Below are 27,446 nucleotides of genomic sequence, written 5' to 3' on the forward strand. Positions count from 1 at the left end.
GCTTATCTTTTATCAGCCTGGAGCTAGTGGAGTCATCAATTTTCAAGTCCCGTTGAGAGTTTTCTAACAAAAAAAGGTCCTTATGCTGAAACTTTCCATCCATTATCCGAAAGGTAAGAGGTTTTTTTAAAATTTAAGTTACATAAGAGTGATAATTTTGAAACAATTTTAACTAATTGACATAAACTAATATTCATGTGCAGCATGAAACTGCTACTAAGTTTAGAATTGTACGTTTTTGTGCCTGTTTCATTGTGGGGTTCTACAGCTGCGTAGTCAAAAGCTTTCCAACTACAGTAGTATGCATGGAAAACAGTAGATAGTCTCCTTTCCCTTTCCTCCTCCTAAAAACTGAAATGCATGAAAACATAAGCTAATGTCAATCACACTTTTAAACAGTTCAAGAGTCATACAGTAAAGATACGATTTTCATAGCAATCATTACTCACCTACATTACACCTATACAGTATTTTAGAATAGTAATTAATTGTACTTTAAGATCCAGTGGGTCCCAGTTCAGTCCTCCTATATGCACTATTCCTATTCACTTCAGTGTGGAACATGTGTATTTGAGAGATAGATTAGGTACTGTTTGTACAATGTAGACAAGTTAAGGTTACTATGAACCTCAACTTTTGCATTTCCAGCCTCAAATATTTCATACAACAACTAAGTTTATCTCTATATCATGTAAGTTAGTGTATAGACTCCTAAAGAACTGAGATCCTTCAGGATGAAAGATCTTCACAATGTATCCTATCACTACTATTTAAAAAAAAACTCACATACTGTAGGCTCTTTGTAACTTCAGTAAATCATTTCCAACCTTAAAAAAGGGAATACTACTATAGCCACATAGAGGCATTTAAACTGGCTTAATGCGAAGGTCAATCACAAGAGGCAGTCATGACCAGAGGTTACACTGGGCAAGTTCCCAGGCACTGAGTAACCCCTGCTAAACTCCACAGCTACTGGATTCAAGGATAAAACAGTACAACCAATTGGGACATCCAGAGTGGGGAAACCTGGCCCAGCCTAGCAATACAGGAGATGCCTCTGTAGGGTGAGGGTCAGGGTCTTCTCTCCAGCCCCCCAATCTCCATCCTTTCCTTGATATTTCCCCCCTGCACCTCTACTATGAAATTTAATCAAAATTTATGACAAACTCATATCCTTACTCATGAGTTACACCATCCAGCAAAGAACAACCTGCTCAGGTGCGTTATATCAACACAGGAAAGCATAGGTCCAACAGGGATAAGGAGGCTCTACACCTCAACACCCTGCTCCCCCCTAAGTGGGGTGCAAGATGAAGACAAATATGTCTGTCTATTTAGAGAACACAGGAAAAGCTGCATGCAGGCCAAAGTGAGCTATTAGGGCACCATTCAACTAAGGTCATGAAAAAAATAATTTGGAAATAAAAGTATGTGGAGACTTTCTCACTACTGCAGTTGGGAGCCAGCCAACAAGCCACAGGATGCTATGCAACTCAGACAACAGGTCGGGAGATATGTACAACACTGAAAATCGTACGTGTCATTGACAAAAGTCTACACAATTATTTCTGCCTTCATTTTATGACAACAGCCAGAGCAGCCCAGAACACAGAATTAAATACATGGAAGTGACAGGCAATGCACATGCTACAATCAGTTCATCGTTACCATGAGGTGGGGGCGGCGGGGCAGCAGCGCAGACTTAGAGGAGTTGTGGATCTCATCCCAACATACAGCAAAAAGGTTCCTTATATTTAATACTGTCTAAAAGAAGAGACTTGACGAGACTTCTAGTCCGGACGGGAAAACCACCTTCCCTGAGCCCCGGGCACTGGGGAGCGCAAGGGGGGATATTTTGTGCCCTTCACTCCACCCCTCTACACAGCTTAACCCCTCTGCCCCCCACCCCCTCGCGCCACAGGGGCACAGCGCCCGCCCCCTCCGGACCAGGGGGCTGCAGTCAGTTGGGCTTTGAACCCTGCCGCGGAAGCGGCGCGGAGAGTCCGGCTCGCCTGGTTCGGGCCTCCCCACCCCGCCGCTGCCGGCTGGGGACGCGCCGAGGCCGGGCACGCGCGGCGCTCGCGCACAGGGGCGCAGGGAGTCAGTTACCAGGGTCCAGGCGGAGCGGCAGCTGCTCGGGGTCCGGAGGTGGCAGGTCCCGGCCCGGAGCCGCGTTCTTTCCGCAGCGGCGGCAGCTTGTCAAAGAGAAAACATGACGTGGGAGGGAGGCGGCACGATCTCGCGGGGCTATCGCCCAACTCTCGCGAGACCCGGTCGCGGCTTTCCCTCTGCCCCAGTCCGGGGGGCGGGGCGGCTCCTGCAATCCCACCCTTTCTGCGGCGGGGCTGAGCCTGCCGGGCGGGAGCGCGCAAGGCTGCGCCCCGCCTCCACGTGCTCCCCGGCGCGCACCCACGGGCCGAGCGGCACAGCGCAACGTGCGGCTTGGTTCCCGCTGTGCCATGCAGCCCACGGTCCCCGCATCCCCGCCACACCCGGGCACAGGGTGCACCCGGCCCCCCGCCGCATGCCCCATGTAGTGTGCCCGCCCCGGCCCCTGCTCTGCCACATCCCCACACGAGCCCCTGCACAGTGTGCACCCGGCACCCCGCCCTATGCCCCATGTAGTGTGCCCGCCCCGGCCCCTGCTGTGCCGTGCCCTCTGCCACATCCCCACACGAGCTACTGCGCAGTGTGCACCCAGCACCCCGCCGCATGCCCCATGTAGTGTGCCCGCCCCGGCCCCTGCTGTGCCGTGCCCTCTGCCACATCCCCACACGAGCCCCTGCGCAGTGTGCACCCAGCACCCCGCCGCATGCCCCATGTAGTGTGCCCGCCCCGGCCCCTGCTCTGCCACATCCCCACACGAGCCCCTGCACAGTGTGCACCCGGCACCCCGCCCTATGCCCCATGTAGTGTGCCCGCCCCGGCCCCTGCTGTGCCGTGCCCTCTGCCACATCCCCACACGAGCTACTGCGCAGTGTGCACCCAGCACCCCGCCGCATGCCCCATGTAGTGTGCCCGCCCCGGCCCCTGCTCTGCCACATCCCCACACGAGCCCCTGCACAGTGTGCACCCGGCACCCCGCCCTATGCCCCATGTAGTGTGCCCGCCCCGGCCCCTGCTGTGCCGTGCCCTCTGCCACATCCCCACACGAGCTACTGCGCAGTGTGCACCCAGCACCCCGCCGCATGCCCCATGTAGTGTGCCCGCCCCGGCCCCTGCTGTGCCGTGCCCTCTGCCACATCCCCACACGAGCCCCTGCACAGTGTGCACCCGGCACCCCACCGCATGCCCCATGTAGTGTGCCCGCCCCTGGCCCCTGCTGTGCCATGCCCTCTGCCACATCCCCACACGAGCCCCTGCGCAGTGTGCACCCGGCACCCCGCCGCATGCCCCATGTAGTGTGCCCGCCCCTGGCCCCTGCTGTGCCGTGCCCTCTGCCACATCCCCACACGAGCTACTGCGCAGTGTGCACCCGGCACCCCGCCGCATGCCCCATGTAGTGTGCCCGCCCCTGGCCCCTGCTCTGCCATATACCCACACGAGCCCCTGCGCAGTGTGCACCCGGCACCCCGCCCTATGCCCCATGTAGTGTGCCTGCCCCGGCCCCTGCTGTGCCGTGCCCTCTGCCACATCCCCACACGAGCCCCTGCACAGTGTGCACCCGGCACCCCGCCGCATGCCCCATGTAGTGTGCCCGCCCCGGCCCCTGCTGTGCCGTGCCCTCTGCCACATCCCCACACGAGCCCCTGCACAGTGTGCACCCGGCACCCCGCCCTATGCCCCATGTAGTGTGCCCGCCCCGGCCCCTGCTGTGCCGTGCCCTCTGCCACATCCCCACACGAGCTACTGCGCAGTGTGCACCCGGCACCCCGCCGCATGCCCCATGTAGTGTGCCCACCCCGGCCCCTGCTGTGCCGTGCCCTCTGCCACATCCCCACACGAGCCCCTGCACAGTGTGCACCCGGCACCCCGCCGCATGCCCCATGTAGTGTGCCCGCCCCTGGCCCCTGCTGTGCCGTGCCCTCTGCCACATCCCCACACGAGCCCCTGCGCAGTGTGCACCCGGCACCCCGCCGCATGCCCCATGTAGTGTGCCCGCCCCTGGCCCCTGCTGTGCCGTGCCCTCTGCCACATCCCCACACGAGCTACTGCGCAGTGTGCACCCGGCACCCCGCCGCATGCCCCATGTAGTGTGCCCGCCCCTGGCCCCTGCTCTGCCATATCCCCACACGAGCCCCTGCGCAGTGTGCACCCGGCACCCCGCCCTATGCCCCATGTAGTGTGCCCGCCCCGGCCCCTGCTGTGCCGTGCCCTCTGCCACATCCCCACACGAGCCCCTGCACAGTGTGCACCCGGCACCCCGCTGCATGCCCCATGTAGTGTGCCCGCCCCTGGCCCATGCTGTGCCGTGCCCTCTGCCACATCCCCACACGAGCCCCTGCACAGTGTGCACCCGGCACCACGCCGTATGCCCCATGTAGTGTGCCCGCCCCGGCCCCTGCTGTGCCGTGCCCTCTGCCACATCCCCACACGAGCCCCTGCACAGTATGAACCTGGCACCCATGGCCTCTGTCACATCCCCGGAGCCCTGTAGTACAATGTGCAGCACAGCCCGCCATGAGCCCCATGCACAGAGTGCACCTTGTGCCTCGCTGTTCCATGGAGCCTGCCCCATCCCTACCATAACTCTGTGCACTACAAGCCCCATGGCACAATGTGCATGGGTGGCAGGTTTGTATAATTTTTGGTGGTGCCCAAGTGGATCTGTCCCATCCATAGGACCAACCAGGGCAACCACCCCGGGCCCCGTGCTTTGGAGGGCCCTGTGCTTCAGGGGATGCGGGGTCCAGGGTGGCCTGGATGATTAGCAAGGTGCCTGGCGCCAACAGCAGCAAGCAACCCTGCTCCGCCCCACCTCTTCCCACCCCGCCCACACTCCACCTCTTCCCCGAAGCTCCCGCCGCTGAGCAATGCCGGGAGCCAGCAAGGTGGAGCAGAGTGGGCTGGGGCCAGGTCACTCACTGCTGCCAGCGCCAGGCCCCCCACTAACTCCCCAGGCTGCCCTGGGCCCTAGGACCTCTGAAGCACAAGGTGGGGGCAGAGGGTTGTGTGGGTCTCTGTGGGGCGGGAGGGAGTGATGGACGGAGCCAGCCGCAGCCCGGGTCTGCTTTGCGGGGGAGTGTTGCAATAGCCCCCTCAGGAAGCCCTCTCTGTACTGTGTATTTTATGCCAGTCCTGGGGTGCCCATCGCTGCTCCTTTCCCCTACCCACGGCTCCATCTGTCTGTCCCCACAACCCCCCCCCCCAGCTGTGTCTGTGTGTCTCTGACAGGGACAGACACACAATTATCTTAGCTCTTTATACACATTTAATGAATTTCACTGCTACCCCTTTTTTATAGATGGGGAAAACAGGTGTACAGAGAGGTTAAAGGACTTACTACAGGTCACAAAGCAAGTCTGGTGTGGGGTAGTCACCCACCCAAATTTTGCAGGACATTTCCTAAACTCAGGGGACAGTTCTGCCAGGTGACAAAGCAAGGCTGAAATAAGGGCCAGAGGCAAATCTGGGATTAAAAACCACAGGAATTCATTGCTCAGCCACCCTATTCCGACTACAGTACTTTACGGCATCCTAAAATCTAACGCCTGGATTCATGAGATTCTCTATCTGCAGCAGGAATAGAATCCATAATGTTCTACTCCAAAACCTGCAGTTCTTGATTCACTCAAGCTGAATGATAATCTCCATTAGCAATAGTTAGTACTATACTACTCTCCCACAGACTGCAGCCACAGAGGATAATGTTAAAGAGATGCCCTCAACTAGAACAGTGGTTCTCAAACTGGGGCCACCACTTGTGTAGGGAAAGCTCCTGGCGGGCCGGGCCAGTTTGTTTACCTGCCCCGTCCGCAGGTCCGGCCGATCACGGCTTCCACTGGCCACAGTTTGCTGCTGCAGGACAGTGGGAGCTGCTGGAAGCGGCTGGAAGCGGTGCGGGCCGAGGGATGTATCAGCCGCCGCTTCCAGCAGCTCCCATTTGCCTGCAGCGGTAAACCGTGGCCAGTGGAAGCCGCGATCGGCTGGACCTGCAGACGGGGCAGGTAAACAAACTGGTCTGGCCTGCCAGGGGCTTTCCCTACACAAGCGGCGGCCCCAGCTTGAGAACCACTGAACTAGAAGACTCATTTCTGTTTGAAATTTTTGCAAACACTTTAGTTCAGTGGTCCCCAACGTGGTGCCCGTGGGCGCCATGGCGCCAGCCAGGGCATTTATGTGTGCCTGCCTAGTGCCCAGCAGGGGAGAGAAGCCGTGGCCTGGCACCTGATGGGGACAGAGAACTCAGGCTGTGAGCACAGTGTTCTCTGTCATTCTCAAGATGGGGCCTATGAAGACAAGCAACATATGAAGGGTAGGGAGGGAAGGAAGCAAGTATACAGAAAGTAATAGTAAAGAAGGCTATTTGGAAAGAATCAGTTGGAAACACATCACTGATCTTAACTCAAAATGCTTCTTATAGTTTCAGCATACACATTTAAAAAAAGATACATAATATGTAATCTGGGATTTTTAGAGGTGTCTAACTCCCTTCAATTCCTTTAAAAATCCCATCCATATAATAATTCCTGCTGTCAGATACCAGTCTGTGGACCAAAGAAAACAAAGGAAAAAATCTAGGTTATTGTGCCCAGTTTATAACTGCAACCATAGCATCCACCAATATGCAGCTCAAATTCCTGTTGGGGAGGAAGGCAGAATATAGCTATGTTCTTCCTACAGTTTCAGTTGGATGTATTATTCTTCATCACTTCCGGTCCTTCGCTGTGGTGTAGTGTTGCTGTTCACTATTAAACAGCTGCTGTGCTGCATTCCATATCTGAGGTAGCTGCACTTCAGTAGAGAGCAAAACTTCTTGTATAATTTTCAACCTATATGTGTCACTTTGGAAACTCATGGGGTGAAAAGTACAATCAAATTATTACAGCTAGTGGCAATTACAACAGCTACCTGCTAAGTTAATTTATCTCAGCTGTTTATACAGCTGAGAGCAGTGTGCGTGCTCATTTTTATGCTCACATTTAAAATCTTTATTTTCTTCCAAATTAAATAAAAATCAATGTTACCGTACTTTTTTTTGGCAATAGCTGCTACAGATTATCTTGGTTGATATACAAGTGTCTCAGTTCAAGTAACTGAGGTAAACCCATTGGGTTTATGCTTTCAAAAGTGAAAATTCAGGTAGGGAATTCCCCCCCCCCCCCAAGATCCTTGGTGTCCATCCAGACACTTGAGTGACAGTTCCTCCCAAAAAGCATATGAAGACAGGACACTATGTTTTTTAATGACTTAATTCTTTCCACAATAGTCTAATTGTTTCTCAGCATTCAACTGAATATTATGAAAGCAGTACTCAAAGTTTTTTGCTAATAAACTTTAATAATGCCATGAACATTCCCAAGAAAAGATTATATAAACAGTGGTCAATTTACACAGGGACAGAAATTGGAGTGGCATCTCAAAGAAAATAAATCCGATAGGAAAATTTTCCTCTCTTTTCAACCTTCCATACCAGACCAGTCATTTGGGATCTCCCAAAGCAGTTAAAGCACATGAGTTCAGGACTCAGAGGAACTGATAACTACCTGCAATACATCTCTGCTAACAAACCTCCAGCCACCAAGGCTTGTACATCAACTCTGCATTGCTTAGAACAACTGTGCTCAACATCCAGCTGGCTGCCTTACAATTCTCTAGCAAAGACTCTTCCCCTCTTTCTGCCCATGATGATCCCATTCATCAAGTTGAATGTGCCTTAAAAATGGCTTTGGTACCACTTTTCCACTTGTCAGTTATTTAATGCACTCAGAGGCAGTCAATTGGAATGCTGCTTGGCTTTTGCTTAGTCCTATGTGCAGAGCAAACAGTCTCATCAAGCCTCTAAATTCTGCCTCTCTTTCCATTTTAACCCACAGTCCTTTGTGCATGACCAGGCAACAAAGCTTACTCTGCTTTCAGTGAATTATGGCTCAGGTACAAAGCAGGAAAGGCAATTTCCTGATTCCAACAGTTAGAAAATGTTTTCTCTTTGGTTTGAATTTTGTAGGGTTCTGAGCACAACCTCATCCTAGGGAAAGTCATGTAGGTTCCCCTGCAAGACAGCAATGCCCTGAACAATGGAACCTTTAATGACAATAACTATTGCAAAATCCTCTTCATCAGGTGAAAGGGGAAATTGTGAAAGTATTCAGCAAATTCTAGACGGGTTACTTTACTGATCACATGTTGTCCATGGCTTTCAGGAAATATGTGGGTGGCCACCTATGGAGATGGCATCTGTTGCACCTCTAAACACTGCCATTACTGTGGATTGTACTTTATGCAGCAGATGCTCAGACTCATGTACAATCCATCCTGAAGATGGCAGGGACTGCAGTTGTTAGTGGGTCTATCTTCATCTTATCACACTAAGCAGATAATGATTTTCAAATTCCTGAGTACCCTCGTGAGTACAGTAACTCTTCACTTAAAGTTGTCCCGGTTAACGTTGTTACATTGCTGATCAATTAGGGAACATGCTCATTTAAAGTTGTGCAATGCTCCACTATGATGTTGTTTGGCTGCCTGCTTTCTCCACAGCTGGCAGCCTCCCTACGCCCCCACCCCCACAGTGCCTCCTGCCCGTTGGCAGACCCTGTAGATCAGTGCCTTATAATAATAGGAGATATGCCAATCTCCTAGAACTGGATGGGACCTTGAAAGGTCATCAAGTCCAGCCCCCTGCCTTCACTAGCAGGACCAATTTTTGCCCCAGATTCCTAAGTGGCCCCCTCAAGGATTGAACTCACAACCCTGGGTTTAGCAGGCCAGTGCTCAAACCACTGAGATAGCCTTCCCCCTCCTGCCCGCAGCAATCAGCTGGCTTGTGGCATTTAGGAGGCAGGAGGGAGGGGGAGGAGCGAGGACTCAGCGTGCAGACTCCTCCTCCCTCCCCTGCCTCCTGAACACCACAAGCCAGCTGATTGCCCCGGGCAGCAGGCGGGGGGTGGGGGGGGGAGAGGGAGGCGGAGCCTGCGCACCAAGTCCTTGCTTTTCCCCCCTCCCTCCTGCCTCCTAAATGCTACAAGCCAGCTGATTGCCTCGGGCAGGAGGGAGGATTCGGCGCCTGCCCCCTCCCTCCCCTGCCTCCTGCACGTGGCAATCAGCTGGCTTGCAGCATTCAGAAGGGAAGGGGAGGGGAGGGGAGGGGAGCGAGGACGCAGCGTGCGAAGTAAAGGGGGAGGAGGTGGGGAGGAGAAGAGGTGGAGTGGATGTGCCGAGGGTTGAGCCCCCTGCCCCCGGCAAAGTCAGTGCCTTTGCTTGCAAGAACAGCAAGAGGAGCAGCCGGACAATCCATCGTCTTTCACCCTCTGACTCCACCACCTCAACCAAGCTACATACTTAGCAGTGATGATTGTAGTATTAAATTGTTTCTTTACAATTGTTTAAAACTTAAACCTGTATTAAATTGCTTGTTTAAAATTGTTTAAAATGTATATAATGCCTTTTGTCTGACAAAAAAAATAAATTCCCTGGAACCTAACCCCCCCACATTTACATTAATTCTTATGGGGAAATTGGATTCACTTAACATCGTTTCACTTAAAGTTGCATTTTTCAGGAACATTACAATGTTAAGTGAGGAGTTACTGTACTCCATTTAGTTTTCTAGATTGCAGCACAGTAGATGTCTGACATGCTGCTCTTCTTCAGGCTCATGAGTTCCAGCCCTAAGGCTGAAAGCTCATATCTTAAATTAGAAGCCTTCTATCACTGATAGTCATATTGAACTGTCCACAGGCCTGTTCACTAACTCAAGATACCATGGGCCTACTCAGCCACTCCAGAACTAATCGAATCAATGTTTTCCTTGACTTGACGATCTTTGGTTGGACTCTGGCCAGGGTGAGAAAGAATACATACACCAGTTCAAAGTGCTTTAGCATGGCCAGAGAGTCCATCCCACTTACCTTGGAGGCACTCTCTGAAGAGAGACCTATCCTGCAAATCCTTTCATCATAGTCTGAAGTGCCTCAACTCTGTTGGGGCATAGCAATGCCAGCACAATTTGGCCATGAGCCCCTTGACAGGGTCAGCTGTGTTCCTGGGAAGTGGTGGTGGGATCTCCGAGCACATGGGATGAAAGGCCCATAGTCACCTGTGTCTCATACAGACTGCAACTGCAGTTGTGCATACATGTATTAAAGGGATTGTAGGCTCTCTCCTAGCCATTTATCTGCTATATAGGTCCTCCACTTGCGGGAGACAGTAACTGAAGCCTGAGAGATGGCTAAATCCTTATTTGTGTTGGATGATGTCATCCAAAGGTTTAGTGTTCTGCCTCTATTTGATAGTTGAATATAGTGTGAGACTGGTTGGAAGGAAATATAATCCAAGTGTCAGGACTAATATGGAAGATTGGAGAGAGAAAAGCTGTTTCCAAGGGAGGTTTGCATTTAGCTTCTGCTGGGTTATGAGAACACTCAGAGGTGGGAGAGAATTAGGCACTGCCAAATCTAGGCATGGATTTTTCATGGAAGCCATATACACACATTGTATAGTGCAAGCTAATATATTGGTTCAGAGTAAGAGGACAGAGGCAGAATTTGTATCCATCAGTACCTGTTAAAATGAGGAGACTTCTGACGGCAATCTCTGCTGGAAAATAAATTACCTTCATTTTATAGTAGGGACAATTGATCTATTGTTAGAAGGGGATAAAACTAAAATGAAGATAATACAAAATGATGGAGCAAACTTTTGGAAACCAAAGGTTTTACTGCCAATTTTGAGAGAAAAAAAACACTTTGAATCCAAGACAAACAAAAACCTCATCCTCACTTATAAAAATGTATTTTTAAGCAAGTCCTTGAAAGGGAGCTCCAGAATTTAATGCTGATTATTAGTAATCTAAAATCAGCTTTGTAAGTAAGGGGAATAAGTTCTTTATTTTCCCTGAGATCACCCACAATAGTCTTTGAAGATCAGCCACTTCACTTTAGAAACAGATATTGCTAAAATAAAAGAAAATGTAGCATTTTTGTTCCTTCAGAAATGATGTATTTATATTACACAGCATATTTGCCACGAGTGATTCGAGCATATTTTTTAGACAGCCATACTCTGTCCCCTAAAGGCAAAAATGACAGAAAAAGATTAGTGCTCTAGCTACCTTCATCTACCAATTAACATCACAGCAAAAAGAATAGAAGGATTAGAGCCAATTAATTCCTTCTATGTCAGAATCCCAGATAAGGACAAGGAAATTCTGGCTTTCAACAGCTGAATGGGCAATGCCATTTGCTTTCTTCCCCACTCTCCTCCAGAATGGCTATGCGGTATGACTCTTTAAAACCTGCAGGTATCAGCAGGTAAATCCCACAGATTTTGGGATATCCATGGAGGCCTAGGCCCTCCATCCAATTTCCTGACTATGATGGTAATTTCAGTAGCCTTATTCCTACTAGTGGCTGCTCCCACTGAGTTCCAATGTGGAGAGGGGGAAAGAAGGTAAAATAATGCAAGTTTCAAGGGAAAAGAGATTGTAGAGACTGGTTCCCATCCACTTGACTCTACCCTGTTACTCCATTACTTGAGACTTCCAAACATGTGGAAACATTCCTGTTAGACTGAAGCATGTACCCCAAGTCATACCTCCTCTCTTCCCATGGTCACAGGCAGATCTCTTGTGGCAGTGAGTTCCACAACATATTTTACACAAATTATAATTTCCATCAATTTTAAGTATACCCTTAATCTAATTGGGTGTCCTCTTAATCTTGTGTACCAATGACAAATGGGGAGATAAAGGAAGTGACCTGCAACATACATTGCTTTTTCTACCCTTCTGACATCACCTCTTTAAATTACCCAGCCTTAATCCTTTTAGTCTCTTCTCATAAAGAAATCTTTCTATGTCTCTGATAATTTTCATTGTCCATTGTTAGGCCTTTCCAATTTTTGTTATATCCTTTCTGATATAGTTAGTATTCAAGGGGAAGTTGTATAATGGTACATTTATACAATAGAATTTAGATCGTATTAAGTTAGGGAAAGAGAATTTAACATCTTGCGTGTGTTTCTGTTGTGTGTTTCACCACTGCTCCATGCTGAGGCATGATTAGAGACCATAACCAAGTTTTTCGATTTTGATCTTAAATAATTTAAATTTGTGTTTTGATATTGCTAGCATTACTTTTCCAGCAAACTTTGCTCATATTGTCACATCCCAGTGATGTCAAAGCTATAAAAAGGAATTATATTGTATTGGACATTACTAAGAAATCACTTTTATATAATTGAAATAAAAAAAGGTCCCAATGGTACATTGAATCATAGAAACATAGGGCTGGAAGGGACCTTGAGAGGTCATCTAGTCCAGCCCCCTGCACTGATGCAGGAACAAGTAAACCTAGACCATCCCTGACAGGTGTTTGTTCAACCTGTTTTTTAAAACATCCATTGATGGGGATTTCACAATCTCCCTTGTTAGTTACCTACAGGAATAAGTCACTATCCTTATAATTAGAATGTTTTTCCTAATATCTAACCTAGATTGCCTATGCTACACATTAAGCTGATTACTTCTTGTCCTGTCTTCAGTGGACAAAGAACAATTGGTCACTGTTGTCTTTATAACAGCCTTGAACAACATATTTGAATTCTGTTATCAGTTCCCTCCTCAGTCTTCTTTTCTCAAGACTAATCATACCATGTTTTTTAAATCTTTCCTCACAGGTCACATTTTCTAAACCTTTCGTAATTTTTGTTGCTCTCCTCTGGATTCTCTCTTCAGTCTGTCCCCATGAATGGACTTTGGAAGTTCCATAGAATGTCATACGTGACTAACTGGTTTACAGGCTGGAAAAAAAAGATGACTAAAATTTCTGCTCTTTAGCTTGATACAGTGGCATAAAATGGACAAGTGTTATCATGGTACCAAACTGTTTGTGGTCCCACTCAGGCAATCAGATCAGTGTGGGCAGATCTTTGTTTCTTCTTGGAGTCCAATCAAAATCACAATGGTCTATCTTCATGGCTCCATTTGAAAGAAGAGGGCCTAGATTTGTATGAATAAACACTCTCCTAGCCGTAGCAGGAATATGCTGGAAAACCATCATATGTTCATTTCAATACAGAAATACTTTTGAAAATATCATTGCTGTTAGTTTATGGGGCCCTTTCAAAAAACACAGCAAGATACATTCCCTGGCCAAATAGTTTACAGGTTATATTAAACAAGAGAAACAAGACAACATTTCAAGGAGCACAGAAAAGGAAGTATTATGTGGAAGATGTGCCAATCCATCATCTCACAATTGGTTTGGAAGGGATAGTAGCAATGGTAAGCACCAAGTGAGGATACCATAGCCAGCCTGAATACCTTTATAAAACTTAGACTGAAATTTATGTTGCTATGCTAGAAAAATACTAAGCACTTACTGCTTCAATATATTACTCATCACAACAGTAGCTGTCTTCCTGTAGATCTAAGGTAAATGAGCATTGCTGTCATTGGAATAAAGTTCTGCCTTTACAAGGATGCTAAGAGTGGGAGCACTAATGTATTTGCATCTGCATCACTCACTAATTTGATCTGATGACTCACTCTCCTGACTCTAAGACAACAGGATGTATTTGAAAGTAAGGTGAAGTATTCGTAGTTTCCTGCCATGGGCAATGGCATTGTAGCCATCCGTGATATTTGTGCACAGAATAAATTCATACCAGCATGCAGTTCTAGTACAGAATAACAGCTTTTGTCAACGTCTGGCACCTCCTAATGCTGAGCATGTTTAAAAGACCTATAAACCAAGTACAGTGTGAAATACTTATTCTGGTGATAGATCTGTCACATAAATATCATTTTACACAAAGAACTAACTCACAGATAGGAAGTTTTTCCTCAATATTAATCCTATAATTTTCTTCTACCCAATGCACAAGAAATTTAAAAAGAAATAGCTACAGTATTAGTTTTAAAATACAAATAAATGACAAAATTTACTAAATTATGAGTGAAAGTTACTGTAATTAAACAATTGCAAGTATATACTTAATATTAATACCCATTTTGAATGCAACATTTTACCTACCTATAGATCTATGAAATATAGGCGGCCCTTACAAGATGGGCACAGGAAGTAGGGAAGGATGGGACTCTGGGCTTGGCAAGGGAGGCTCACGAGCAGAATACCACTCACTGTATTTCTGTAGTCTGACTTGATTCACACCCAACAGGTTTTCCAATTAGCAAAGTAACCGCAGCTGCAGTAATTAGTATTGTCAACCCCAAACACTCATAAATCATGACTCAGCCCCCAAAAGATCATGAGTCATTTAAAAATTATGAAATTTTAAAAAATTAGGTACTTTTTATTTGCCTTCTGGATTTTGAGCCTTCAGGGTATCTCTGGGTCATGTCTTCAAGCTTCTCTTTTGCAACTAGGAAGGCTAGAAGTTGATTGTTTTATTTACTTCTTTATTTTTAAATTAAAACTGAGATTTTCACATATTCACTCAGCTCCAGGAGCGGGTGCATTAAGAAAAACCCAAATATCATGAGACTCATGATAAAACTGCAAGTGATGACAACACTGTATAATTGCAGGCCTGAGACAACTCCCAGTGATGTCAAAATAATTAAACATGAATTGGATCCAGGTTTGCACTCTATGCTTCACAGTCAATTTTAGCAAATACTCAAACCCAAGTAATGGTGATGCCACAAATGAAGGATTCACAGGGAGAGATCAGAAGTGAGGATGGTAATATACCAAGGAATAATTTAGAAACTGGAGAAAAGAATGAGGAGGAATTTGGACAATGTCTAACAAGTTCTGGTATTAAATTTTATCTGAATTTCGTCTCAAGAAAATTCTAAAGAGAGGTGAGAAGTTAATGAAGAATGAAGAAAGTTACCAGGAATGTCCCACAGGAGGCCTAGTTCTCATTTTCCCCAGGGAGCAGGGAAGGAATATCTTGGATTATTTTGATCTGCTGTGCCTGTATTAATCAGGGGACTGGGCTCTCTCTTCCAGGTCTTCCACTGAGATGCTATGTGAGCTTAGACAAGTTAGCTGCACTTTCTGTATCTCCATTTATCCATCAGTGAAATGGGTATAATGCTACTAGCCTGAGAGGCATGTTTTCAGATTTAATATTTGTAAATTGCTTTGAAATTTTTACATTAATAGCTTCTTATAAATTAACATATAATGGATAATTATTCCATGCCAGCTTCTGTTGCTGTGGATAATTTCTTTCATCATGAGAAAGAATACAGGCAACTGTAACAGAATTAAATGGTGTGGAAATCATTTTCTAAAATGAATTATAATATTTGTTAGACTAGAAAAAGTAAGCTTCACGTAATTTTGATTTTGTTTTTCTTTGCAGAACAACATGATGCAAATTTCATGTAGGGCTTTCCTCAGAATGTGATTAGCAGCAGTTATACAGTGACAGCCAGGTAGTTACTCAACATGAATCGGGGACATAAGAGATTTGCTAAAATATCTAGTCCATATGCTTTCTAGACTTTAGGGCATACAGTATTATCTAGTGCTTTGTCCAGTCTACTTTAAATGCCCCAAGTAGTATGGCTTCTTCCATTTCCCTTGAGAGTTTTTCTAAATACTCATCCTAAATTTTCACCCCATAACTCTTCAGTCCAGGCCTGAGCCACCTGCAACAATTAATTTCCCTCCTGGGTGATTACATCCACCAAATATTTATTAACAGTCATGTCATGCTCCCTCATGCGCCACAGCTACTGTTTCTTTAAATTCTACTTATTTTTTCCCCTATCCCTCAAGCCCCATAATGATTTTGGTTGCTGCTCTGTTCTCTCAAATTCATGAATATCTTTCTGGTACTTCTCTATAAGTGAACACTATATTCTAACTGTTGTCTCAAAGCTGACTAGTGAAGAACTTTTTACTTTTGGCTTGCATATACAGCAGAGGCTTCACATCATGGCAGCAAGGAGTTGTTCTCCCGTCCCCTCATTCCCTTTTATCTGACATTATTCCTTACTTGATTGTAAAGTGCCATGCACACTAACAACAACAATACCTAGCTCTTACATGGCACTTTTCATCAGTAGATCTCAAAGCACTTTACAAAAGGAGGGTAGTATAGTATCATTAGCTCCATTTTATAGATGGGGAAACCGAGGCACAAAGGCACAGTAACTTGCAGGTCTAACCCAGGTCTCCTGAGTCCCAGTCCAGGTCTCTATCCAATAGGCTGCATTGCCCATACAATACAACACAGTGTATAACAAAAAGAAAGGTATCAAAGATGGCCCAGAAGCCCCCTCCCTAATTCCAAGTAAATTTGAGATGGCCTGTATTCTATGTTCGTCACCGTAGTATTAGATTGAGTGCTATGAAGTACCTGTTAAAGAGACATATATCCCTGCAGCAACCACAAAACATACACAGAAATGTAAGACCACCTTTTAAAAATAAATACTTGAAAAAGCACTTCACAAATATATCATCATTTTGCAGATAGATAAACTGAGGCACAGGAAGTGACTTGCCAGTCACCCAGAAGGCCAGCAGTAGCAGAGCTTGGAAAAGAACCCAGGTCTCTTAAATCCAAGTGTATTACTTTCTCCATTAGGCTACACTGCCTCCTTTAGGTGCAGGGATTTATATGTGCCATGGGATCACGTGCCTGTCAGGCAAATTCATGGAGCAATGCAATTTCTCTCGTTATGACTGCCCTATCCCCGAAGCACCCTGAAATCTGCATTCATGATTGAAGGTGAGCCAGAATATTTCTGCTGTGAAGTCCAAATTCTCTCAGACACACCAACCAGTTACGGACTGAACTACATTTAAAAAGTTTTACTTGACAGCATAACTCGGTTGGTTATGTTTGCCAACATAGTTGTACTGGGAGAGTCCTAATGTAGATGCATTTACCACAGTATAAAGATGCTTTGTACCAGTATAGCTTATTTTGATTTGGGAACAAAATAAGCTATATTGGTGGTATGAGACACCTTTGTACTGGTATAACCACATCTACACTAGGGTTTTTTTTGCCATTTTAGCTATGTCTCATTAAAGCGACAAAACATTTAAGTGTAGACAAACCCTAAGGCCTGGTCTACACTAGGAGTTTATGTCGAATTTAGCAGCGTTAATTCGACTTAACCGTGCACCCGTCCACACCAGGAAGCTAATTAGTTCGACCTAGAGGGCTCTTGAGTTCGAATTCTGTACTCCTCCCCGACGAGGGGAGTAGCGCTAAATTCGACATGGCTATGTCGAATTAGGCTATGTGTGGACGGAAATCGACCTTAGTAGCTCCGGGAGCTATCCCACAGTGCACCACTCTGTTGACGCTCTGGACAGCAGTCCGAGCTTGGATGTTCTGACCAGCCACACAGGAAATGCCCAGGGAAAATTTGACACGCTCCGGCGCCTTGTAGATGTTCTGCAGGACCGCAGGCAGGAGGACAGAGCCCCCCTGCACTGTATCTGCAACCGCCCTCCCCCGCCACAAAGTCCCAAACCCCCCTCACCCAAAGTAACAAGAAGGAGGGGCGACAGGGGCCGTGAAAACTGTCACTGCACCCCTGCAGAGTACACAAATACAAGAAGGCTCTCATCCCCTAACTGTGTAGTTGATTATTAAAAGTAGTTTGCTGTTAATTACTATTTCCGTCAAGTTTTTCTACAGAAGACTGTCTGTGAAGGGTGGGGGAAGGGGGTTGTTAATTGCATAGGACAGTCACCTTTACCAGGGTACAGACACGGGGGCAGGATCAACAGCAGGTCACACACACAGTGCAGTCAGTAGGCACCCTGGTCGGTCTGGGAGGTGTTTTCCATGTTCTGTGTGGGTGGGGGGTACGTGACTTTGTGGCATGGGAGGGCGGTTACAGAACTTATGCAGTGGTCCTTGTCCCGGAGCACAGAGCCACGCAGCAGGGGAATCTGTAACCGTCCTCCCCCGCCACAAGGTCACATAGCCCCCGCACACAGAGTCCCGAAAAGGAGGGATGGCAGGCTCCGTTGAAACAACCAGTCCGGCACTGCAGACCGCTCTAGGAGCAGGAGCCTATCATTCCTCGAGTGTAGAAGCGGTGTTAACATCACTGCACACCCTACCCACCACAGTCTGCGTCCCTGTTTCAACCCTTTAACGCGAATTCATTAATAAAGAAAACGTTGTTAATTAACAATGTTCCATTAACTTTATTTTTAAACGTGTGTTGGAAGGGAGGAAACGTGGTGAACGGGGTATGTAACCGCAGAAGAAAGTCAACAGTAACTGAAGCAGGGGCAGGTTCAGCTTCTCTGTAAAGAAACTGAACAGTCACAGGTTACCCTGCTCCCTGAGGAACCTAGCTTTCAAAGCCTCCCGGATGCACAGTGCTTCCCGCTGGGCTCTTCTAATTGCACGGCTGTCTGGCTGAGCATAATCAGCAGCCAGGCGATTTGCCTCAACCTCCCATCCCGCCATAAAGGTCTCCCCCTTGCTCTCACAGAGATTGTGGAGCACACAGCAAGCTGCAATAACAATGGGGATATTGGTTTCGCTGAGATCCGAGCGAGTCAGTAAGCTCCTCCATCTCCCCTTGAGACGTCCGAAAGCATGTTGAATGATGACAGTTACCCAAGACCACCCTCGACACATTTTTCCCCCCAGCATGCATTGTGGGGAAATCCCAGAATTCAAATGGGCAGCGGGGACTGCGGGAACTGTGGGATAGCTTCCCACAGTGCACCGCTTCCAATGTCGACGCTTGCCCCGTTAGTGTGGACTCACAAAGTCGAATTAGTGTCCTTAGTGTGGACACACAAATTCGACTTTGTAAGGTCGATTCCACAAATTCGAATTAAGTTAAATCGAACTAATCTGGTAGTGTAGACATACCCTAAGATGCATCCTGAATATCTTTCAGAAATTAAAAGGAAGAGTCTATTTTTTTAAAAGGGGGGCTTGTGACCCATTTCTTAATGGTCCTTCCCTGTCCAGGCAAAATAAGAGTAGCAAGCCTGAATAACCAGCCAGCCGAGCAAAGGCCAGGAATTAAGATGAGGGGACTGTATGCTGATGTTTGAAAATATCCTAAGGCACTTGAAGACAATCACTCCTCCTACTCATCCCTGTGCTATGATATAGTAAATACAAATTAGAGTTTTAAACTCAACTCTTTATCTGAGGCTCATCGATAGGGCCATATCAAATTCACATTCCATTTTGGTCAATTTCATGGTCATAGGATTTTAAAAATCATAAATTTCATGATTTCAGATACTTAAATCTGAAATTTCACAGTGTTGTAACTGTAGGGGTCCTGATTGTGGGGATTCACAAAGTTATAGTAGGGGGGTTGCAGTATTGCTACCCTTACTTCTGCACGGCTGCTGGCAGCAGCACTGCCTTCAGAGCTGGACAGCTGGAGAGCGGTGGCTGCTGGCCAGGAGCCCAGCTCTGAAGGCAGAGCCGCCACCAGCAGCAGCGCAGAAGTAAGGATGGCATGGTATGGTACTGCCACCCTTACTTCTGCGCTGCTGCTGGTGGGGTGCTGCCTTCAGAGCTGGGTGCCTGGCCAGTAGCCACCACTCTCCAGCCACCCAGCTTTGAAGACAGCACAGAAGTAAGGGTGGCAATACTGTGACCCTCCCCCCAAGACCCCTTTTTGGGTCAGGATCCCCAGTTTGAAAGAAACACTGGTCTGCCCCATGAAATATGTATAGTATAGGATAAAATTACATAAAAGACCAAATTTCACGGTTTGTGACACGTTTTTCACAGCCATAAATTGGTAGGGCCCTACTCATAGTGGTGGTGGAGGGTGCAGGACGGTAGAGAAAACAAAAAAAAGACGGTGTGATACGGGGCTTGGAGGGCTGGGCTGCTTAGGGGTTAGCACACTGACTTCCAGCCCATTGTTCCTCTCTCACGGTGGTAGAAGTGCCTGTTTTGGACATTAAGCCAGGAATCTTTGGCTTTCCACCTGCCTCTGAGTATCAGTCCTCAAGGGTGTGGCAGGGGGGTCCCAGTCCATGGCTCAGTAGGAAGGAACCCCAGCAGGGTCTTCCCTGCTCAAGTTCACATTCACTTTCCTGGGCTACTTCCCACTAATAGGTCCCTTCAATTTGAGGTGTGACACCTATAGTCCAAACAGAGAGTAACTCAACCAAAAGAGTGCAGATGAGCAGGGTCCTGCAGGATTTCAAAGGGGGTGGTGATTACAGAAGAGTCTGCCTTGTTGGTTCCTCTCAGGCTCAACCTTCTATCTGGTTTCCTGCAGCCTGTCCACCCTTTGCCTGTGCTTTTCAGCTCCCTTTTAACCTGCGCCTCCCATTGTAGGATGCACAGCAGGTCCAGAGGGACGGGGCTAGTTGTGGTTGCCTTTTAACCCCTTCGTGCCCAGTCTGGGGTTTGTATACCCCACCAGAGATGTGGTTAGGCTGGTGCCCCCCCAAAGGGTAAGAGCTAATGCTCTGAAGGGCATGTTCTCCCCCTGCTGAGTGGCAGAATGCCAAGGTAAATGTTGCAATCCTTACTCATGAAGAGGACTGACATGCAGGAGAATTCCTCTGTAAGAGGGGCATGGAGGAGGGAAGAAGAGGAGAATAGCATAGTAAATTCATGAGCCCATGCACCCCTATAGATAGACTAAGGGATGGCTGCAATGATAGAAAAGCATGACATGTTAGGCTATAAGATAACTAATTCATAGTGTAAAGATTTAACATAGGTATGTCAGGAGTGAAGGAGGAAACTGTATAACAGGAGAAACAGCTTAGGAAAGAAGACCGTTTACTAGGTCGTATGTTCAGGATTCAGTATAACATTGCTATTCCCAAATGCTGCTGTGAGGGGCAAACTGGTTACTCTCCATTTGAGCATCTCCCCTGCTCTTCTCCAACATTCAGCTGATTATTAAACAGTGTGGTTTTTTCTAAAGCAGGCCATGCTGCATATTTTTCTAAGTGTGCCACCCAACCACACACACAGTCATTCAGCTACTGAAACAGACTCACAGAGCTGACAAAAGCTGCTGGCAAAGATCCAGCTGCAGAAGGTGCTGTCCAGTTGCTGAGAGCTGGTGGAGAGTTGTTCATCCAATAACAGATTTCTCCAGCTACCAAGCAGCACAGCAAGAGAGGCGCTGTCCAGCTGAAAAATGCAAAGTGGAGGTCGGCAGGCAAGCACAATAACTGTGCAATTTGGAACACACACAGGCTTGCAAAACATTGATAAGCTACTTTATGTACACATTAGAAATGGATTCAAAACTGTAACCTCAGACCTGCTACAAGAACGGGATTTCAGATCTGAATCTCCGGATTCCAAATTGGATAAAAAACAATCAGATGGGGTCCGTTTTCCTGATCCATTTTGCATTCAGCACCATAGGCTGGAGCACCCATGGGGAAAAATTGGTGGGTGCTCAGCACCCACCGGCAGCTCCCCATCCTGCCCCCCGTGCCCCAGCTCATCTCCGCCTCCACTCCACCTCCTCCCTTGAGCGTGCCACCAGGTCCTGCTTCCCCCCTCCCTCCCAGCGCTTCCCCCATGAAACAGCTGATTTGGGGAGGGGACCAACAGGGGCGGGGAGGGGGCAGAGATGGGGCCGGGCTGGGGCCGAGATGTGAGCAGCCACTGGCACCCAATGGGGCAGGGAGGAGGCAGAGGCGGGGCCGGGGGCGCAAGCACGCACTGGTGCCAACAAAAGTTGGCACCTGTGTTCAGCACAAGAGGATGGAAAGTTTCCAAGACTTTCCACTGCTCAGGCTGGCAACAACCTTGTTAAATCAGATGATTTCTCAAGATTTTCCATAATTTTTACATAAGAACGGCCATACTGGGTCAGACCAAAAGGTCCATCTAGCCCAGTATGCTGTCTATCGACAGTGGCCAATGCCAGGTGCCCCAGAGGGAATGAACAGGCAACATTACAAAAAAGCCACAGTAATGTTACTCACTAATTTAGCTCCTGAACCACTGAGGCCTGAGTATCACTGCCTTAGACCTCCCACCGTAGCACTCTTGATGGAATCTGGTGAACTATTAGGTATGGACCAAAGAGGCATTGTTCAGCTCTGGTTTAGGCTATATATATACACACACACATACACACACACAGAGCAAAATGACTGACCAAGTATTATTTTATCAACTACAATGGGTTAACAACACAGTAAAAGCATCCTGATTGGTTAATAATTAAGTCACACAGTGTTTTAATCTCATGTGCTGCAAAGAGCTGCAAGAGACACATTAAAGAGCTACTTGTGGTTTGCAAGCCTCAGTCTGAGTATCACTGTTCTAAGGTAATATAACCTTAACGTGGGTAAAATAAGACTGAAATTGTTTGTATTTTAAACAAATTAATAAGTTGCTATAAAGATAATGACAAAGAAACTAGTAATAATAGAGATGCCCAGCTAGACGCTCCCAAAAGCAAAAAAAGAGGAGAAGGGGGGGGAGAGAAGAAAGAGCAACTAAGAATATTTTAGGTGTAAACTCATGAAAATGAGAACTAGAAGAAGAGCAAGGCCAATAAGAGTTATGCACAATGAACAAAAAAGCACACAAAGCAGTTCCCCAACAGATCAATACGTGGAGGAAGTGTTTTGTATATCCAGTATAAATTCTCAAGTCTACAACATAAAGAATAGCATTTACCATCAACTGGACAGTGAAAGTTTAGTTTAGGTATTTCCTGATTACAGACTTAACAGTTCTCCTAACTCAGTGTTATCAAAGGGGTTTTCCAGGGTTTGCATTTAAATAAAATGGGAATCCCATAAACTAGAACTATTTGGCTAGACAGCATCAAAATGCTCTGCCCCTTGCTTAGTGCCTTCTCAGTAAGCAATGGATGGGCACAATTAAAAAAAATATCATCGTCTCCATAACAGATACGTAAATGGTCACAAGGTCACTAAACACATGAGAATGCATTTTGTACTATTTAACATCCCATGCAACTCCAATGACAGTGAGGAGGTTACACAAGAGGCAGAATTGAAGATGTGTTTGGAACAAGATCCAGCATTGCATAACTACCCTGGGTCTCCTTGCATAATGATTTAAGGCAGTTATGCAATGTTGGGTCCTGTTCCAAGATCTCTGTCCTTTCAAGGTAAGAGAAGGATGTAGAATTAACTTCAATAGTCAGGAATAACCTTGGAATGTCCTTTACAACTGATAAATTAACAGAATTTTCTTGTCTTTCTATGTCAAATGCCGATGAACAAGAAAATAGTTGAAGGTTGGACTGCATTTACATGCAACGATTTCTCTTTTAAGTAGTCAGCATTGTATTTGTAAAAGGAGATTTTTTTATATTTTTCCAATCTACTAGGGAGAGGGAGGTCTGTCTTGCCCTAGTTTAGACAGGTCTATCTATGTGTTGTGAACTTTAGACATCTAAGATGACAAAAAAGGAGAATGAGTCATTCAGGCAAGAAGCTGCATAAAAAAACCTAAGAATAATCCAGTGACCTTCAGCTAACTGAATCAATTCAGTAATGTGGATGCTGCTAAAAATTAACATTTTTTTCCATTTTCATTCCAGAGGAAGTAGCTGACAGGATGATTTCATTTTCTCAGAACATCTTGTGGGTCAGTGGTTTTATTTTGACATTTTACAAACGTTTCCAGTGGTAGCAACTTGTACTGATTAGTTGAAAATGTATTTTCATTAGTCTGGTATAAACAAAGCCCTACACTGTATGCACTTCAGCAGTCTTGCAAATGGCTGCCCCGTGCTCCATTTTTGTCAAGGCAGGCACATCAATTATTTTGTATGCTGCCTAAATAGCCAGTCAGGTGGACTGGTGGAAAGGGGTCCATGCAGAGGCTGAAGAAAGAGTAAAAATTAAGGGGAGTGTTCTGAAGAAAGTGCTTCTCAAGGGGAGAAGAAAGTGGGCTCCAGTGGTGCTTAGACACCCAACAAAACAGGAACCTTCCCCAGCTGAAGAGCTCCTTAAGTGCACAGGAAAGAGACTGCATCATGTGCACCTTAGAAACTCTGCCATCATGAAGCCAGCAGAGACTGGGCTTTCTGCTATGCAGCAGGCTGTCAGCAGAGGGTTTTTAGGCTCTGCTAGGCTGGAGGGGGAGATTTGTGGCAGCAGGCTGTGGTTGAGGGTGTTTTTAACTGTACTGGTCTTTACCATTTAATTTAGATCAGAAGAGCTTTGTAGGAGACGAGGCCGGCCCTTATGTATAAATGGATCTTAAATAGGCAAACAAATATTGCCAGGTAAATCTCTTAAGTGGAATTTTAAAATCTAAATGATCCTCTGTGCCTGGTAATTACATGTTTTTCAATCTGAAGGATCAGACTACAACAAAACAATCACTTCACGGGGATGTTAGAGATGCCCAGCTAGACGCTCCCAAAAGATCCTTCAGTCCTTACAGCAGCACAATGGCCCTTATCACCATCCAATACTGACTAGGGGCCAGGGAACCAATACCACTTCCAACAGCAGCCAAGTTCTAATCTTGGAGGTTCCTAAGCAAGAACTGACCCTGTTTTGCTTGTTACTGGAATGGCTGCTGGCCAGTGGGGGGGTTTTGTTTCTTTCAAAAACAACAGTAAATCCCATAGAAAGGTAACTGAAAGGGAAAGCTACTGCCATGCTAAGTGGTGTAATAGGGCTAATGAACCAGCCTCTACTGCCTCAGTAGGCCAGAAAGAAATTCTGAATAGTCATTAACACTCTTGATTCAGGGCAGCAGTTTAACCCATGCTTAAATCCTATTGCATTTTCAGTTTCAATCAGAAATAAATGGGATTTAAGCACCTGCTTAAATCCTTTCCTGAATTAGGGCCTAGGTGACAAGAGAATATGAGCTGGTTGGGTTCATGCTAACCAGGGCTGGCTCCAGGCACCAGGTCAGCAAGCAGGTGCGTGGGGCAGCACGTCGGGCTCTTCCGCAGCAATTCGGCAGTGGGTCCCTCAGTCCCTCTCAGAGGGAAGGACCTGCCGCCAAATTGCCACCGAAGAAGAAAGCGGCGCAGTGGAGCTACCGCCGATCGTGGCCTTTTTTTTTTTTTTTTTTTGCTGCTTGAGGTGGCAAAAATCCTGGAGCCAGCCCTGATGCTAACTCTTAGGGGATATTTTTCACCATTATAAACAACACCCAGAATTGGAAGTTGCTCAAACCACATTGTTACGAACATGTATAAGAACCTGACTAGAATAATGTAATAAAATTGGCATCCCCTTCTATATTTTTAATTAGCTAAGAGGTTTGAAGGTTGGATAAGCATATCTTATATCCTTGTTCTGCTGATCTTTCACATTTACATTCAAACAGATCTTGGCTAATGTTTTGTATCTGGATACATACTACACCTAAACCACACTCTTATCTGCATTTTTCCTATATTAAGTACTTTCACCGTTTTCAGTATTAACATGTGCACTGGTGTGATTCTGAATGCTCTGTAACTAGTAAGAGCAGTTTAGGTAAGAGAATATCACCTCAACCACAAGGGTATAAAGGAAATACTTTAAAAAAAGTTACCCTTAATACAGTTGGAGAGACATCTTTAATCTTTTTTAATTTCAATTCCTGTAGCTGTCAACTTCATTAATAGGTATTTTTGTAACTGGAAAGGGATATCATAGCCATTAGGCTAATGATAAATCTAATCAATAATGTAAGTTATGGAAGGGCTATGGAAGTTGTTTTAAGGGCTATTATATGACAAATTAATTGATTTAAGCTATATGTAATATAGAGGTGTTATTTTTGATCTTGTCTTCTGCAGATTGGGAACCCAAATTGTGGTGTACACAGAAGACACGAGGGAGCAATGCCTTGATTCAGAAAAACAACCCTATTCAGAATAGCACTTAAGCACTTGCTTAATTTTTGTTTAGTTCCAACATATCACCATGTGTGTGAATTTTCTCTCAGGTCAGTGACCTTGGGGGTTTTTCACTTTCCTTTACAGTGGAGGTCTGGGTTGCCTGCCAGGTTCATCTGTGTATTTCTCATTTAAATCATTTCCCTGCCATTGCAGGGGCCTTGGGCACTAGTGATGTACCTTGGTCCCTCTTATTCCCTGTCTGTGGCACATAATTGTTTGGTTTTCTGAGTGCTGTAATACCCTGGTCTAATTTCAGTTGTTGGGTTTCATGCGGAGGTGTCCTGTGATATACAGGAGGTCAGACTAGATAATCTGGTGGGTCCTTCTGGCCTTAAACACTATGACAAAAAACAAACAAACAACCCAAACAAAAACATTTTACGCTGAAATTAAAATTGTCATTTAATTTAAAAAATATTGATTCAAACTGGAAAATTTACATTTTGAATTGGTTCCAAATTTCCAATGGGAAAGCCGAAGTTTTTCAAATCAAAGAATTTTTGGTTGACATTTGTTACAAGGAAAATTTCAGCTTTTTTATCATCTCTACTTTTTAGTCTGAATTAAACACAGCTCTGTTTATTTTAATACATGTGGTTCCAGATATGATACATGATCATCAATGCATATGTGTTCAATGCCACATTTGTGAGGTTTACTTCATTACAGTATATGGTTCTGTGTTTACAATATGTGATTCTAGATTGCTCCCAACTTAACTTGAAGACAATTTCAGTAAAAATTAAATTCATGCATTTCGTCTTGGTAGCTATGTATGTGAGAATCTTCAAGTATTAAAAAATAGTTTCTAGTTATTTGAGCATTTTAAAAGTATGAATTGTATAATATCTTTTCATAAGTTGAAAACAGAACAAAAATAAGCAAGAATTTCAACAGGACAACAAATTACAACCTACAGAATAGAGGTGTTTATAAATAGAATAACTATTTCGGTGGTGGAGTGTTCCTACCCGAATGGTAAATAAATATATACATATAGACAGAGGTGTGTGTATATATAAACTTCATAATAGAAAAAGATTTATAATTATACAAGTGTGAGCAACCAAAGAGAGCTAAGACGACATATCCTCTTACAAGGCAAGGGTATAGTTATACCTTCACCGTTAAATAACTGTTCAGTACTGGTACTAAAGCCTCATAGCAAACAGCTTTCTATAATTTTAGGTCAAACTATTTTCACTTTGCTGATCTGTAGTATATAAAGACCACTGCCTTACATCTTGTGTAGTCATTTACACCTGTGTAAAGTGAGTGCAGGATGGCTATAAAATGCTACTACCAGTCTGAATGAATAGATAATTCTGCTCTGGTAACATTTTACATCTGTTTTGCACAGATTAAATGGCTACATAAAGATGCAATGTATTGAAGAATAAGATTCTACATGTTTCCAAGCAATAATAGCAAGTACGAAATGCCAATCTACAAAAGGCACTTAGTAACCTTTGAGATAGTAGCAATACAGGGTATGAATGCAATGCAATTTTATCAAATTAGATGTTGAAAA

The 27,446-nt window shown here is 45.8% G+C and overlaps 1 protein-coding gene and 1 long non-coding RNA gene across 2 annotated transcripts in view; one reads left to right on the forward strand and one right to left on the reverse strand.

Moving 5' to 3' along the window:
* HERC1 (HECT and RLD domain containing E3 ubiquitin protein ligase family member 1) overlaps window positions 1-2,209 on the reverse strand; it is a 217,162-nt gene extending 214,953 nt beyond the window's left edge. The window contains exon 1 of the mRNA XM_044979291.1: window positions 2,110-2,209. The gene's annotated coding sequence lies outside the window, so the exon portion shown is untranslated. The remainder of the gene's footprint in view (window positions 1-2,109) is intronic.
* On the forward strand, window positions 55-26,819 carry LOC123343847. Its single transcript, XR_006572384.1, has 3 exons — window positions 55-113; window positions 23,603-23,649; window positions 25,814-26,819. It is a non-coding gene; the product is annotated as an uncharacterized LOC123343847 (long non-coding RNA).
* The last annotated feature ends 627 nt before the right edge of the window (window positions 26,820-27,446 follow it).

This window comes from Mauremys mutica, chromosome 11, assembly GCF_020497125.1.
Source record: "Mauremys mutica isolate MM-2020 ecotype Southern chromosome 11, ASM2049712v1, whole genome shotgun sequence".
Taxonomy (NCBI): Eukaryota; Metazoa; Chordata; order Testudines; family Geoemydidae; genus Mauremys; species Mauremys mutica.